This window comes from Periplaneta americana, chromosome 9 (genome assembly GCF_040183065.1).
Source record: "Periplaneta americana isolate PAMFEO1 chromosome 9, P.americana_PAMFEO1_priV1, whole genome shotgun sequence".
Lineage (NCBI taxonomy): Eukaryota > Metazoa > Arthropoda > Insecta > Blattodea > Blattidae > Periplaneta > Periplaneta americana.
Genome location: NC_091125.1, coordinates 129994607 through 130008323, shown reverse-complemented (window position 1 = coordinate 130008323; position 13717 = coordinate 129994607). Strand labels below are relative to the sequence as shown.

The following is a 13717-nucleotide window of genomic DNA, read 5'->3' as shown; positions in this document are numbered from 1 at the left end:
AAGAGGAAGAGCAGAATTCATGAGCTAGTTGCGGGTGATTCGCGCATTATGATGGAAGTTTGTATATCTGTAATTTAACCAAAAACGGATGGCAACGAATCTACAGCAGCGATCTGCTCCCCATACGGTTCGTCTCTTGGGAGCACAGTGAAGTAATTCGTCTAGATATCTATTTTGGCCTATAATTTTTGCCGAGGAGTTTTTTTATTGATCACATCACTATGTAAACAACAATATGGCTGTGTCTCAAAACTCAAGTCCATACTACACACTAGTGACTAGCAATTAAGCGACTTGTAAACTCCATACTAGGGAGCTTTGGACATTTTAACTTATATACTTGAAACACAGCCTTCTTCACAGACCGTTTTCCAAAAAACCATGACATCACGGTGCAGCACTGAATTAAGAAGGCAGTGGCGTAATGCAATTTCATCACGAGTTACGTGGAAAAGATAAGGGCCTAATCTATACTAATAATAAATCTGTAGCCAAAATTTTTCTGGTAATTTTCGATTTTCCAAAAATAATTGGTTCTAACATATACAATTAACCACCCTGAAACCGAAAATCGCTTTTTTTGAAATTTTTGTTTGTTTGTCTGTCTGTCTGGATGTTTGTTACCTTTTCACGCAATAATGGCTGAACGGATTTCGATGAAAATTTGAATATAAATTAAATTCGTTGTAACTTAGATTATAGGCTATATGACATTCAAAATACTTTATATAAAATGGGGGTTATAAGGGGGCCTGAATTAAATAAATCGAAATATCTCGCTTATTATTGATTTTTATGAAATATGTTACATAACAAAAGTTTCTTTAAAAATGATTTCCGATAAGTTTTATTCTATGCAAAATTTTGATAGGACTGATATTTAATGAGATAAATGAGTTTGAAAATTACAATAACAACGCCATCTAAGGCGGTGTAATGAAATAAAAAACAAATGACTTCGTCTATAAGGGGCCTTGGACATCAACAATCGAAAGCTATGAAAGATAGCCTACAGAGAATGTTTCTGTGTTTGTATGAAGTAATATCGGAAGCTAAATTAACTGATTTGTATAATTAATTATTAATTCACCATTGGAAAGTGTAGTTTCTCTAGATGGACATAATGCTATGTTATTACAGTAACATCTGAGTGAATTGAGGACAGGTAAGATTAAAATAGCTTCTTATGCACAGAAAACTTGATAGGCTATTCTGTACATTCGTTTCCTGTATTTCCTAAAATAATTTTTATGACCATATGAGTGGTCTCTGGACCAAAATGATCGCATTGCAATTTTTTAAATACAATTTAAATTAAGTAACATAATAATCGATTTATCCTTCTATCAAACACGAATGTTCCCTGGATAAAATGTCCTATTTTAATTATGTAATTACTTTATATTTATTTCTAACGGGTGCAGCGGAGCGCACGGGTACGGCTAGTATATTATAATAATGTTTAAAACATTGTAAACAGGTACTACTAACAATGTCAATGTTCAAAGTGAACGTGTTATTCTACATTATATTTACATTATTTCACTTCCAAAGCATCTTCGGATTTCATAATCCCAATTGCTGATGAGATATCCATGTTTGATTAGCCAGTGAACAAGCTTAATGAAAGTATGTTTGTAAATTGAATTAATCTGTTTACTTTGTATTGTATATGTTTGTATAGTTTGGCTGATGAAATGTACTGTATATGCTTTAAATTGAATAGTAATCTCTATAGCTCTACTGATGAATTGTTTATGCTTGTAATTCTGTAGTGCTCGGGAAAAGTGACACAAGTAAAAAATTTTAATTCTATAGGAGAAGGAAAAAACTGTCTTCACACTGGTTTATGTCGATTTGATTTTTTTTCTTTATGAATTATTGTAATGGGAGAAATACTTGTCTCTTTTCCCAAGCGAGCAAATGTTCCGTAAGTTGTCAATAAATTGATAAAAATTTTTTGTGGAAGTTGACTTATGCCACTTTTCCCAAGCAATTACTTGAAGTAATTTGCATGATATGTATTATCAATTTCTGTATATCTCAACTGATTGAATTGTTTATGTCTTTAAATTGAATTAACTTACTTGTTATGTATTATATTTTATAGCTCAACTGATGAATAATCGTTGGGTTTGTAAATTTAATAATCTGATTGGCTATGTACTGTATATTTTTAGTAGAGCCATCGATGTAGCTCAGTCGGCAGACTCGCTGGGCTGCTGATCCGGTGCAGCGCTCGGGCTTGGATTGGATCCCCCGTTTGGTCAGATTGATTGGTTTCTTCCGAGGTTTTCCCCAGCCGTGGGACTGATGCCCGGTGGTCTATGGAGAGTCCTCGGCCTCATTTCACCCCCGTTTGGTCTGATTACCTGGTTGGGTTTTTTCCAAGGTTTTCCCCAACCATAAGGCAAATGCCAGGTAATCTGTTGGCGAATCCTCGGCCTCACCTCATCTCACTACATCTCGCCAAAAAATTGTAAAAAATTGAAATTGAAATTGTAAAAAAATTGTAAAAATTGTAGTTGACATCTTTTAAAAATTTTGACTTGTTCCACATATTAAAGCTTTATTACTAATGTAAGATCTATGAAATACAATAAAGGAAATGAAAAAAAAATCAATCAAGCAAGCATTTTCGTTTACTAGCTACTACGGACATGATTGTTATGCACTATGTAGCTTTGGATCATGACTTGTGACGTCGCATCCGGCTTTTTAGACAACTATCTAGTAATAACAGTAGGTGAAATGTAACTTTACGAACTGTCGTAGAAAATAGTAATTTATAATGTAAGAGAGTTAAATTGGATGTTATTTGCGAATAGAAAGTTCAGCGCCCGAGGCGAAGCCGAGGGTGATAATTTCCACGATCACATAAAATATGTTTACTCTCGTGTGCTATACCATACTTTTGTGCGAGATCGTGCGTATTTGCTTGGTTTCCGCACAAAACCAATCCGCGATAAGTCTAAAATTCCACATTCAGTATTCCCAACCTAACACACATAACAATTTCCCTCTTCTTACCGCTTAAGTGACATATTGATTTTACTGTTTTAGGCTTTTAACATATTCTTTTTAGAGACGTTCAATATAGTAATAATTATAAATTGGAAACTTACCACTGCAATTTCACCTAAATTGCACTGTTAATTATTGTTTTTAAATATTTGCAAAAATTAAGTAAACTCTACAACTCCACTAAAGTTACTACATTCGATTAAGGAAGCCGTGAAAAAATCAACAAGATTCCAGATGCCGATGTTATTACTGCAATATGTTATATAAATAATATTGTTAAAATATTAAAATGAAAAATAAATCACTACATAACCTTACCATTTGTTTTAAGTTCGCATTTATAGACTGGGGAAAAAAAAGACAGACGTAAATCACGGCCTGCTGGAGTATAGTAAACACAGGAAACATTTTAAAGCAACAATGTTGAAGATAGATATTTTTGTTTTGCAAATTGCCGTCATTGAACAGAAACCAAGATGGAGATTTCATTGCAACTAATTAGAAATTCCTCTTTCAGGTACGTAATAAAAGATCTTCGCACAAAATAATGTACGATACACGAGCGGTATGTTTTCTTTCAATTCTCGGAAATTAAAAAAGCTCAACTACGTTTCGCTTTTTCAAACTTTTCCTCGAACATGAAAACTTCAACGTACCGCTCTTGTAACGCATATACTATTACTCTCGTGCGCTATACAATACTTTATCCATTACTGGTATCTAAATTTCATTTACGCTCGACCATGCCGAAATGTAGTAATTATACACCTGGTAGCAGTCCTTCAATGCATGTCATTAAAGTACGCCTACTCATTAAAGTACAGGTCTTCAGCCAATGACAACTCAGCTTACAGGTATTCAGCCAATGACAAGTCAGCTTTGTACCGTTATAAAAACGCAAGTATCGATTATTCTCAGATATGCAATCGAAAGAGAATTAGCGAAAAGTCACAGAGGCTGGAAATCCAATGCTGGCGCAGAAGGTTATGTTCTGTTACTATAATAATTAGCGTTAATTGTAAATAATATTCAAATAAATTCAATTTGTCATCTTGTTTTTCAATGTCGAATTCAATAATCAAGGTTATAACAAGTTTAACGTTATTGTTCCTCGGAAAAAATCAATACTTTCAAGTCTGCGCACATCTCACAATTCACGACCTAGAACAAGGTCACTTCCGATCTTGTCAGATACAAAAAAATGTATACATGTGAATAATTTCAAGTTAGAAATATGGTCGAGCATAAAAAGTCGTATTAAACTTGCCTAGTCTATAATGATAATTAATACGCTCGTATGAATATTATGAAACTCGCTTGCGCTCGTTTCATAAACATCCATACTTGCGTCTTAATTACTATCATTATAGGCTCGTTGCATAATGTACTATAATGGTATCTAAATTTAGTTTTAAATTGTAGATTTTTTCTTTTAATGTGTTGTTTGAGAAGAAATTATAAATGAGTTTAAATGTATCCGATTTTATTGTTGCTAATGTGTTGGTTGTCATGGAGACAGTCACTATATAATGTATATGCTATTACTACTAATACTTGAAGTGTGCGATAAAGTAACTTCATTTCACGGTGTGCAGAAAAGGCCTACTTTTCGTACGCAAAACTGTTCAGAATAACACTACTTTCGTAAGGTGGTAAATATGTATATTTGCAGTATCACAATACCTTTTTTTTTCTTTTTTCTAATGGAATTACATTCACTTTCACTTTAAGCACTGATATGTTTATTAAAATGCGCGCAATAAAGTCACGACAGTCTCTTAAATATGTGATGTATGCCAAAGAACAATGCACTGTCAAACTTGATGTAATACCTCCAGTCTGCTACACTACACACGAATTACGAAAAGCAGTGCGCGATAACAAGCTTAAAGCACGACTAAAAACTCGTAAACAACATGAGGCAACACGAGTCCACACTTAATTATAAGTTTCCAATTGAATCGGTTCAGTTCTGCGCATGCGTAACACGATTAAATATTTCCATGGAAGGAACTGGCCATTTGTTCTGATGCAATTGTCTGGTATGAAAACATTTTAATAGGCATTCGAAGAATCACACTTATTTTGTGCAAATAAACTGACGTCATCTTACGATCCGTCTGTGGCCTCTGATGTGGAACTTTGGTAGCTCACATGGTTGAAAAAAAACCAGGGGAACTGACTTCGATACCTGGATAGGTACGGAAGACTAGATACGCATCGCCGTCGCCCCTCTGGTAGCGCGTCTTCGATCCCCGACATGAAATGCACTAATACAACAGTCTACTATATACAGTCGCGAAGCTTGAGGTGATTTTTTGCAAATCTCGTGATAAAGCGCTCCAAGCGGTTGGCAACTAGAAACAATAGACTGTCCACGGTCGACTTTGGACTGTGTCGTATTTCCATCGAGTGCTAGCTCGTTGCGTATTTCACATTGATGCTTGTGAAATGCTCGTTATTGGTTGTAATGAAAATGTTAATGGCTAAACTACAATAATTGGAATAATAATATTTTACTAGAGACGTAGAAAAATTAAGTTTGTTTTAATGAAATTCATTGATCACGTTTTATTTTCAATTCTGGTGGGATTATTATTGCTTAGGCCTACTTTTTTTTTTTTTCAAAGGATATGTTTTTAATTATAACTGTTAATTTTGTTATTTTTATTTGTTACTTTACTAGAGACGTAGAAAAAGTCTGTTATAATAAAATTTATTGATCACGTTTTATTTCCAATTCTGGTGTGATTATTATTGCTTAACCTCATCCCACTTTGTTAACTACGTAAGCCTATACTACAAGTACCGGTACATGTAAGTTACTCCATTAATTCATATTTCCATTATTATTGCTGTAAAGGGAAATGCAAATTAATATTTATTGGTTTCATAGTTAATTATCGCTATAATCTTGAATGAGTGAAGCGATTATAGTAAATTTCAGTTCGTTTTGCACAAACAAAAATAATATTAACCTATTTCTTGCAGGTATCTTCGAGTTTATGGTGGAATTTAATATACTTCATTAATATAATACATTAACTTTATGCATTTAATATTTCAATAATGGAAGGAAGGTGTTAATTTTTCCAAAAGAACACGACAACGAAAGTGTAACATACTTTGTCGTCTGCTAGGAGAGAGATCTGCGATGATGAGGCGATAGTAGCGATCCTAGTGGTGGGCAACTACCCATGTTTGCATTTTTACTACATATTGAGCTTCGCGACTGTATATAGTAGACTGTGCTAATACTCCGGTGGACGAGGGACGTTTATCTCGGAGTTTCGCCTTTCCAAGAACATTACAAACTAATTCCACTAACGTTTTTCATGTCCATTGTTGTGGAGTAACGGTTAACACGCCTCACAGTGAAACGAGTCCGGAACGGGTACCAATACTCAGGTGCGGGGAAAGACTTATTCCTGCTCTACGCCAAAAAATATTGATATACAGGGTGATTCACAAAGTTCTTCCCCGGTTTATGGAGGTGATTCCTGAGATTATTTGGAACAAAAATTTAAATAAATAAACAAATAAATAAATAAATGGGATCACATTCATAATTACGGAGTTACAACACATTTTCGAAACACGTCATAGTGAATGGAACGCTAAGCATGTTTGTTGCTGTAACTACGTGTACCCTTAGACTATTGCATCTGGAGATGGATCAGCGGCGGTTCCTCTATATGAGCACAGGAGCACGTGAACACCTTAAAAACCAACAATAATTATACATATTACAGTATTAATATTATTACATCTATTACTTTCCAATGTGCAATGACGTTCCTACATTTTTCGTCTCGAGAGAATGTCCCGTTCGAGTGTCGAGTGTCTTTAAATCTCCACTGGACAGGTTGACAGCAGCTCGCACAATTTTTCTCTAGCAGGGTGAAATAACCTGAGGCGAGAATATTTTCTGGTTTGTTACAGTGGTTACAATAGCTCTGCTCGCACAGGTCTTAACGTGCTAGTGACAGAGAAACAGAGATGTTCCATCTCCCTTGGGTCTGGCATCCTGTTCCTTTCTCCCTCTTTTCTCGTTTTCTCTCTTTACTCTTTCTTTTCAAAATACACGTTACGCGCGGGAGCTGATTCTGTTGTCTTTTCTTCAGCAAAGTAAGGAAAATACAAGCTGCAAAGGTGCGTATTGAAAGTTGAAACAGTAACACTTGAAGTTTGGAGATGGACGTGTGTGAAATTATGTGTTAAATTAAAAGAAGATTAAAACATTCCTCCGCACCATGACAGAAGACCGATTAAGTACATTGGATATGTTGGCAGTGGAAAAAACTTGTTAACGACATTAGAGACTTCAATAATAAAGTTATTGATAAATTTGCATCTCTCAAAACTAGGCGCATGGAGTTTCTCTACAAATAAATTTAGATATTCAACACAATCTACAACAGCAGTGAAGGTGAGTCCTATGAATTAATTTTACTCTACTCTTGTTTAATGGTTTTAATTTTGGTTTATATGCGTAGATTTGGGACATGCATATTAGAACTAGGTTATCTCTGACGTGTGACTCAGCTATACGAGAATATATCAGTGTGTTCATTACTCTTTTTTTTTTTGTGAACACCCATCCAAGAAAGGCACGAGCCGCCACTGGGGTGGATGAAAGACATTGTGTACCAGGTAAATGTACAAACACTCGAAGGGTTGCTTCAACGCATCCTGGGTGCCGCGGCAACAATAAGAAACGAAAGTGTGAAGCTGCGAAATGCTACACGTGCAGTTCACACCAGTGCGGACCGTTGTCTCGAGATTCAGGGAGGTATTTTTGAAAATGTGATTTTAATCGATGCTAAATGAAAGATACTGATATATAAACAATCAATTGTTTGTATTTTAATTATTTTTTGCATTTTCGTTAGTGAAATCCTGAAATAAAAATTTTTTCCCGCCGTTTCCAAATTACTGTAACTCAGTAATTATGAATATGATCCCATTAATTTATTTACATTTTGTGTTCCAAATTACCTCAGGAATCACCTCCATAAACCGGGGAGAACTTCGTGAATCACCCTGTATTTAGTACTTAGTTATTTTTACTTTTTTTTTCTATTGCTGTTTTAGGTAAGTAGGCTACATGTAGTAATTAAAGAAAAAATAGCTTTCTTGAGAAATATTTTTATCAGTTGGACAAGTATTATGACATAATTATATAAGTTCATACATAACATGTTAGTTTGGAACTCAATATTAATAGTAGGCCTACATTGTATTAACTGTTTTGTGGCTTTTTCAAATAAAATAGTGTGCGCACGTCTATGGCGCTGAGTCTTTAACAATAATAACAATAATAATAATAATAATAATAATAATAATAATAATAATAATAATAATAATAATAATGAACGTTATTTTCAAGTATAACGCAACACTATGAAAAAAATGTTTTTGTGTCAACTTCATAGTACAAAAGTAAGCTTTTATAATGTGCACTATATGAGGCTATCAAGTGCAGAACTTGCCTTATCTAAAAAAAATGAGTTACATATGGGATGTTGTACTTCTTGCAGCTCTCTATCTACTGATATAGTCGGTTTGTGCAAATCTTGTCTAATTCCTCTTGCATAGAGCTCAGAAAACTACTATCAGATGCAAAACTGTGCAGATCCATAACGGTTTTTCCTGTTTTCTGGCAAATCACATTACTTGGATAAGGCGAGTTTTGCTTTTGATAGCCTCATATATTAGGTTGATGCCTAAGTTCGTAGCGTTTTTGTTTGTCATCACAACACTGCGTTGTTAGGAGATTGTTTATCGTTTGTCATTTGTTATTTTGGAATGTTGTGCTTGTAAATACGCCTTGAATATTGCGGTTTTGAAGAAAGTTTGTGTTGTTTGTGGGCTAAAGAAGGCAGAGTGTGTAGTGAAAAAAAGAACACTTCCGACATATTTTTTCTGTTTTGAGTTTAACAGAGGTAGAGGAAGCAGCTCGAAACATGCCACCGCATACAGCGAGAATACCATCGGAGAAAGCACTGCAACAAAATGGTTCTCTCGTTTCAACACACAATATCCCGTACTTAAGTTACTGTCCATCCACAGAAGATGATGTTTTGCGTTTGGTGGGATAAAGAAAGTGTTGTGTACTACGAATTACCTTCCAGGAATGTAGGTAATCATGACTGCTGACATTTATTGTCAACAACTCAGACGCCTTGCTGCCACAACTGAAGAAGAAACGACCCAGAAGACTGCATCAAATGCTGCTGCAACACAATAATGCACTTCCGCACTCCGCTAACATGACGAAAGCAGCTATCCAGAACCTTGGGTGGAAGATGTAGCTACATTCTCCATATTCTCCCGATTTTGCGCCCTCAGATTTCTACCTTTTTCGTTCTCTATGCAACAAACTTCAAGGGAACTCCTTTGATAACGAAGATGCTTTACAAACTTGATTTGAGAATTTCTTTAACTCCAAACCAGCAGATTTATTCAGACGCGGAATCGAAAAACTACCCCAGCGTTGGCAGAGAGTCAAAAATAATGTAGAAGAATATGAATGAATGAATGTTATTCATGATGTCCCATGTTGGGCACAGGCCTCCTGTGATGGGGTTAGAACCCCCTCGATAGGGATGGCTCATGTGTACTCGCTTGGTGAGCCAATCCAGGCGAGCTTGTCGTGTACACTACTTTTGTGACACGGTTAATAACCCTGTTAGACTTTAACTAGTCTCAGCACTCTGTTCTTTGTTCATTTTTTTTTCTTGCACTACACACATTATACTGACACCGGCATTTTGACAAACACTGATTGCTATTTACACTATTTACCTGACACTTTCTCAACACTGTCTTTACTATTTACAAAACTTATCTTACACTTTCACTAATACTGACTTTACTATTTACAATATCTATCTATTTACAATGACCTTCCCTAGTTCTTTCCACAAAATTCTGTTCTTTGCTGTCCTCGACCATTGTTTCCCCGACTCTCTGGTAAACATGTCAGACCATCTGAGCCGTGGTCTTCCCTATCCTCTCTTTCCGACTAAAAACCAAACAAAACAGGAATTAATCAGTAATATATTCTGGACCTGAGAGGGACATGTGGCGAGACTACATCAGACAAGATGGACCCATGCAGTCACGTAAAATAGTAAAAACCAAATTTAAATCACGATTGACAGGCAAATACCTTCGTGAACAACTACTATTGACAGTAAGGACATAATTCCTGATTTTGAAACTCTGTCGCAGAGACATTCTGAAGACAATTAATTTTAGGTTGTGATAATGTGTCCTATGTTTTCTTGTTCATTTCTTTCTTCGTTACAAGTATTAAACATTAGTTTGTGGGAGATCGTGCATATTTGCTTGTTTTCTGCACAGAACCAATACGCGGTAAGTGTGAAATACCACATTCAGTATTCCCAACGTAACACACATAACAATTTCCCTCTTCTTACCGCTTAAGCGCCACATTCATTTTACTGCTTTAGGCTTTTAACATATTATTTTTAGAGACGTTTAACATAGTAATAATTATAAATTGGAAACTTACCACTGCAATTTCACCTAAATTGCAATGTTAATTATTGTTTTTAAATATTTGCAAAAATTAAGTAAAGTCTACTACTCCACGAAACTTATTGCATTCCTGGTGCAAGTAACATTAAGGAAGCCGTGAAAAAAATCAACAAGATTCCAGATGCCGATGTTATTACTGCAATATGTTATATAAATAATATTGTTAAAATATTAAAATGAAAAATAAATCATTACATAACCTTACCGTTTGTTTTAAGTTCGCATTTATAGACTGGGGGAAAAAAAAAGACAGACGTATATCACGGCCTGCTGGAATATAGTAAACACAGGAAACATTTTATAGCAACAATGTTGAAGAAAGATATTTTGGTTTTCCGAAGTTGCCGTCATTGAACAGAAACCAACATGGAGATTTCATTGCAAATAATTAGAAATTCGTCTTTCAGGTATGTAATAAACGATCTTCGCACAAAATAATGTACGATACACGAGCGGTATGTTTGTTTTCATGTTCTCGAAAATTAATAAAGCTCAACTACGTTTCGCTTTTTCAATCTTTTCCTCGAACATGAAAACGTCAACATACCGCTCTTGTAACGTATATTACTATTGTAGCCTTGTACTGTATAAAATTATATTTAAGTGCCTATTCATCTAAAAAAAAAGCTTCGGGTGGATACGTGTTCAAGTGCTTCTTCTGAATCAGCGCCTGATACAGCCTACAAGAATACAAGCTAGGATATATAAGAAAGAATAACATAAAATGTTCGAAATAAAAAAATCAGAAATGAAAAATAAAACATTTGTTTCGAGACTAAAATATTTTCGGTAAATGAAAGCTCCAGAAATTTTAGGGGATATAATAGAAGGGACCATGACCTCTGTATATTTCATTGGCAATTGTGAGTAACTTAGCACTTAATGAAAAGGTAAACAACATCGTTTGAAGTATGTAGGCTATTTCATACATCTGCCGGCATGTGTAATCTTGCGTATTTGTTACGTAATCCAGACAAACTTAAGAATGATCGTTTATTGGGGTCGAGAACGCAGCATATCCTCGAGACCACGGGAGCAGAGGACACTTCACTCAACTAGTAAGAGCATTATCATTGTCACTGAACTTGAGTTCGCCATCTATGACCGTCAGATTAACAATTTAAGAAGTTCTGTAAACAATCTACATCTCCTTACAGCCAGCGTCTGTTATAAAGAATGTTACGTGGGGAGAAAGTAGAATTGATTGATATATGGGGGTGCGTGTATTACTTAACCCTTTGAAGCGCAGTGGTTACAGTACATAACCACCTTTTAAATTTGAATTTCCTTCCTATTTACAGTGCGATTTTTATTTCAAAACTACTGCGCTGCTTTCACTGATCCCTAGTAACTGTAGAAGAATTTTATTTTCCCTATATTTGTGTTGCTCCACTAAGATGGCCGATGTTGTTGTGTATAGTTGGGGTGTGGAAGACTCGCTAATTGTTTTTATTTCAGTTGTATGCTAAAATATCACAGTTACGTTAAGTTTCTATTTAGTATTATTTGTCTTTCGGTCTTTTAGAACATATTTCAGTAACAAGATTGTAATTTCTTCGACACATGTGGCGTCAATATAGAAATAATGTGGTGGTTTCAAAACGTAACCACTACGCAAACAGGGTAGTTATGCTTACCATATCCAACAAAATGTTCCATTTTTGTGTCAGTTTATTCATCATGGCTACAAGGAAGAGATGGTTGGTGACAATCACAAAGTATTTTTGACAACTTTTTCACAAGTTTGAATCTGATGATCTCTAAGGGAGCAAAATATCTATGCATGTGGTACAGTTAGACATGGGCGTATTGGTTTACCACACGACGAAAGAAGAGACCGCGACATGAAACGTGGTGAAACTGACAGCCGTACGTCATATGCTGGAGTGTCCTGGCTCAAGTGGAAGAATAGAAGATCCATTCTTTTCCTTTCTAATTACCACGCAACACATGTGAAGTGGCACTTTGCCTTAATGAAACCAGAAACTGTTTCATTTTGTATCATTCGCAATAAGTCTGAAGACATTGTGTTCTGTAGTATTGCATAGTGGTTTTACCATGAAAGCACCCATTTTCTGTGTAAAAAATGGAAGTTTTTACGATTTTTAAAATTTGAGGCGCTTCTCTTAGACAAATAAAAGTTTAATTTCGTTGCAAACACAATTTTTTATTTCCTTCCCAAATGCGTGCATCAAAGGGTTAAGACACAGATCTTCAAATCATGAATCGCGATCATTTGTGAATCTGTTTACATGCAAACTGCACCTAATATGCTTATATGCTTCCACCCCGCACCACCACGCCTTCGCTCTGTGTTGAAGTCTGAACAGTCAGTAGGTTGCTTGTTCTCTGTTGGTGTACTGTACGTGGCGGATTACCAAACCATGTACAGTAGTGGCAAAAAAAAACCGGACCGAACCTTGTAGCTGATTTCATAGCCTTGTTCACTCCAGAGCACGATAGACTGGTAACTAAGACTTTCGTAGTTCGAATCCTGCCTGGGAAGGAAGCTTTTTTTTTTTGTTCTTTATTCAAACTTATTCCCAATACTTTTCGATTGCAGCGATATTTTACTACTTAATTAACTTATTCCCAGAACATGAATTTTACCAGCAATCGAAAAGTATTGGGAATAAATTTGAATAAGGAACAAAAAAAGTTTCCTTCCCAGGCAGGATTCGAACCACGAAAGTCTTAGTTACCAGTCTACCGTGCTCTGGAGTGAACAAGGCTCTGAAATCAGCTACAAGGGTCGGTCCGGTTTTTTTGCCACTACTGTACCTCAAGAAAGAGGAAATTTCATGCACAATGGAAGTCTTGAATATGATGACAACGTACTATGTTTTCAAACAATTTTGTAAAAATAAATACCCGTATTTTCGTTCCTTTGGATATGTCACTGAAGCTATGTTCGCTACGACTTGTGAGTGAGTGAGTGAGTGAGTGAGTGAGTGAGTGAGTGAGTGAGTGAGTGAGTGAGTGAGTGAGTGATTAGGTTTTCTCCGGAGCGGTTGTTTGCGTGCTTTCAATCGGAGACCTCCGGTTACCTCCGCGCAGGTTGTATATGTGCTGTGGCGCAGACATACACTTTCCGCTGAGCATTCCTTTAATCGGATCAGGTAGTGAT

General features: G+C 35.7%; 1 protein-coding gene across 1 annotated transcript in view; it reads right to left on the bottom strand.

Annotated features, from left to right (window-relative positions):
- JhI-21 (Juvenile hormone Inducible-21) overlaps positions 1-4929 on the bottom strand; it is a 148309-nt gene extending 143380 nt beyond the window's left edge. The window contains exon 1 of the mRNA XM_069835872.1: positions 4708-4929. The gene's annotated coding sequence lies outside the window, so the exon portion shown is untranslated. The remainder of the gene's footprint in view (positions 1-4707) is intronic.
- Between the last annotated feature and the right edge of the window lie 8788 nt (positions 4930-13717).